General features: G+C 43.9%; 1 pseudogene; it reads right to left on the bottom strand.

Annotated features, from left to right (window-relative positions):
• Positions 1-1,454: 1,454 nt before the first annotated feature.
• Positions 1,455-3,373, bottom strand: LOC144374564 (chondroitin sulfate synthase 1-like; annotated as a pseudogene).
• Between the last annotated feature and the right edge of the window lie 853 nt (positions 3,374-4,226).

Here is a 4,226-nt window from a genome sequence, read left to right as displayed (position 1 = left end):
ATTCTGAGACAGAGGATGACAGTATTGTTCTGGGGACATAAGAATGGTTCTGAGTCTCAGAATTCTCAGTTAGGAGCTAGCTCTGTAGAACCAAGCCCCTTTGGAGAGGCTTCCAAGATCTTAAGAACACTGCCTCCTCTAGAAATATATGGGGAGGACAGTATTTCCTACGTCAGCTCTCTCCAGAAATTGGGAAAGACTCCTTTCTCCTAGTAGAATATATGCTATCACAGACTCACTGACCTGGAAGGGATATTCTAGTTCCTTCTGTTGATCACTTAGTAGAGGTACAGAGAGGGAGTTTTTCTTGCATAAAGCACACAGCAACTTTGTATAAATTCTGTGTCCTGGGACTTTAACAATATTAGCCAAGACCTGGGAGGACGAGACATTTTAAAACACCTGGCATGATGTGAGCCTGAAACTGGATGGTGGTTTTTTAGGCAATTTTAATTCTGTAACTTCAATCTCTCCATCCAAGTTCTTAGAATGTCTGACATGGACAGTCCAATATGGAGCAGCAGAGACCAGACATGGGGAGCTGAGAGCTGGAAAGAGTTGAAGCTCTTCATGGGGGAGGCTAGACATCCAGTGGCAGGCTGCAGGGGTTGTTACAGAAGGAGGGATGCAGGGATACAACTCTGGTTCTGCATTCCTGCAGTGTTAGTTTTTCATCATCCTAACAAACACCAGAAAAAATGAACTAATATGAATAAAAGGTCTCTTCTTCCTTTCAGGTGTCTACATTTTGGTCCATGAGCAGTTGACTACATCACTTTGACCGTGAAGTAATGGAGTCTATCATGTTGGGCAGCACATGGTAGAGAGGTTCTGCCCACCTCATGGCAGGTAAGGGTAAGAGGAAAAGAGAGAGGAATGGGGACTCCATTAACTCCTTGAAGGGCACACTATGACTGGAGACCTTCCAAAAGCCCCAGGTCTTAAAGGTTTTGCCATCTCAACACAGCCATAAAGCCAGACTGCAACATCAAAGATCCTTCTACCTGCACTCTCTGCTCTACTTCCTGCTCCAGAACTTGAGATGGCTTTTAAAAAACTTGTAAAAACAGACAAAAGTTAGAAACTGTGCAATGTTAGCAAAACAGAATCTTACAGTGTTTTGGTTTTTTATTACAATAATATTTCATGAGAGTGTTCATGTTTTTGCCATAGGACTGTAGACAAGGGGCCTGGAAGGAAATGAAAAAAATTTCATCCAAGACTTTCAAATCAGAATTAAGCTGGTTTGCTACATCACGTCCACAAGGAAGATGTGTTAAAAGGCAAAGACTAATCATAATTTTGTTCACAAATCTCAATTTAAAGGAGTCCTATGTAAGAAAAACACTTAGAAATTATATCCTTGCATGGACTTCAAAAGTTGATCTTACAATTTTTTTTTTAAAAAAAATAGATTATTAAAAATATTTTGTCCAGCAGAGCTGGACATCAGGCTAGCTGCTACTGTAACTTGGATCATTTATCTCCAGTCACATTTCAGCTAATTGCTGCATGGAACCATGTGATGATGCTTTGGACCCCAAGCACACTTTGTATTGTTTGGGATCCAGATTGGAGTCATGGAAGACAGAGTGTTGGACATGCACTACTTCTACCTATTGGATTCTTAACATCTTCAAACATACTTGGAGAACATTATTGAAAATGTCCACATCCTTCAGCCCCAGCCATGGATGGAAATTGCCACCCACTTGGACAAGATGTCCCTTATAATTACAAGTAATGCTAAACCCATAGTTTCTCCAGAAGCCAGTTTTTGAGTAAAAGGAAAAAAAAATGGTTGTCTCTGGGAACTTTCCCATCATAAATAATCTTTCAATAATACTGTCTAAAGATGATTGTGGAATATGTTTATTGGCCCCAAACTCTATTTGCTCAACACTATTGCAGGAGTTCCATGGTAAACACCAGGTCAACTTCACAGAAGAAGTGCAAAGATTTATTATGAAATGGGAAGATCTTACCCTGAGGGCCAGAATAATTTAAAATTCTGAAGATGAAGGCAAAACCTTCAGATCACCTTTAGGGTACTTCCTGCTATAATTTCTCATCAGTTCCACTAGTTTGGCCTTATCAGGGTTGGAATCAGAATTAAAAAGTAGTACAACCACTTTGGCATGCTGACTTGGGGTGGGACATGTCTTTCCTAAGTTTTCCAGAAACCTCACAAACATGTCAAAATGTCCAGATAATGGCACCAGTATATGACATTTTCATCTTTGACCTCTTTGTGTTTGTTCTTGGATCCAGGGAACTAGAAGGGAAAAAGCTACTTCAGGGAATTGGAGAGGAAGAACAGGTATCCAGACTTCTGGTTGATTCTGTTGGCCAGCTCCTGAGTTTCTAGTTCCTCACGCTCCACTAACTGGATCTTGCTGAAAATATTCTGTAGGTCTGCATGCCTCCTCACAGCAACTGACATCTTTCCTTTATACTTCCTGTGTACAAGCAGTAGGTTCAGAATGTACTCTGCCCCATACATGGGATTCACCACAGGACGATAGCCACACAGATCTCCTTGAAGTCCATGATGCATATCCGGGTCTTGGTGGCGGCCTTGATCATTTCCACTACCTACATGATGATGTCAACCAAGGCTTCTATCTAGGCTGAGTCCATTCTTCTTGGGAGGGAGGGGTACAGGGTGGCTAACGGTCCACAGCCAAACACAAATTCTTCCCAGTCAGAAATTCTCATTGCAGAACTTCCTCTTGAGGGCAGGACTGAAACCTCATGAAGGAAGCAGGAATTCCTATGCATGGTCCTCTATGCATCTATGTGTTGCTGTATTTGCTCATTAGGATGATTTCTCAGTGGATCTGAATTGTGTGATAACTCTGCTCTGTAATTTGGCAACTGAGAATGTAGCTGTGCAGTTTGTACTGGTATCTTGGGTTTTTGTTCAGGGTGAGCATGATAGCTTAGTGAATCTTACTGTTCTGGAGATCTCAGATGTACCCCTTCTTGTTCTGTTCAGAATGCTCATTAAAAAAAGCTGATATATCTCACAAGACCCAAAACATTTCTGTAGTGCTCAGTCCTGTCTGCCTGAAGAGCAGGGACTCAATGATATTTAAACTCCTCAGGAAACTCTTCAGATGATCTCTGTTGATGTAAAGATCATCATCTACTTCCAGATCACTGTCCAAGCAGTGCTCAAGCATATACTCGAGTATCATGAAAGTCTTCTGGGGTGGGTAAGTGCCATCCACACCCCATAGTGGCACAATTGGAAATGGTACAGGTGTGTCTTAACACTCACTAGAGAAAAACTCCACTTTCCCAGAAATTGTTTTAGGTCGTATTCTGAAGGCAGCCACAGCAGGAGTCTGAAGTATTTCTGGGTGGTCATGACTCCCACAAAGAGAAGTTTCCTGTCATTCGAGGCTGCCACTGGGCCAAGCCTTGTGGCCATATCTGTGCCCCACAGACATTTTCTTGTGCCCCACAGGCCTGAGATCCTTTTGCCCACCAGCAGTCCTTCAGGCTAGTATGGCACCACTAACCCACTGGTTTCAGCTCTGAAGCACAGGGTAGGACAAGCCTGTGTGGCCAGCCCAAAGCCCAGCAGGAGTCAGATATGAGGCAACAAGCAGAGCTAGGCTTGCTAACTTGCCTGGAGCCATGCCCACACCAATCTGCCTATAGGGCCACTTTCACTGCCTATGTTCAGAAGCCCTCCCACCACAGCTCCCAGCGGCAGAGACTGGTTGCCTTCATGCTAGGAAGCCTGGTCCCAGCTTCTCAGCGGGTGCCTAGGGCCATCCTTGCCCATGGCAACCCTGGAGCTGATAACAGGCCTGATGCTGAAGCTTCATTATGCACACCTGCCTGCACAACAGTGACCTGCTCCTTTAAGAGGGGAACATGCCCTGCTCATGCAAGCTGCCTCTCCTGAGCAAGGCCACCATGGCTATTCAAGCTTTGGCAAAGAAGTGTGGGGCCAATGAAAATTCATTGGCAATGGCACCTGCTCAGAGATATTGGTCCTGTCCTTATGGTGCCCCGGCAGGCTCCACCCCTGTTCTCCATGTGGCCTAGACTGCTGCTGCTGCTGGTGCACATGGCTCACCATTGCCCTTTGATTTATTTTGAGTTAATTTTTGTGCAATGTGAGAAATAGGGTCTAGTTTTATTTTTCTACATATTCCACTATGACTTTCTATGATGCTGTTTCTGTGATAGAGTCAGAAGCTTATGGGGAC

The sequence above is a fragment of the Ictidomys tridecemlineatus genome, unplaced genomic scaffold, assembly GCF_052094955.1.
Source record: "Ictidomys tridecemlineatus isolate mIctTri1 unplaced genomic scaffold, mIctTri1.hap1 Scaffold_75, whole genome shotgun sequence".
Taxonomy (NCBI): Eukaryota; Metazoa; Chordata; class Mammalia; order Rodentia; family Sciuridae; genus Ictidomys; species Ictidomys tridecemlineatus.
Note: the sequence above shows the minus strand (reverse complement) of the source record. Positions and strands in the feature narration are given on the sequence as shown.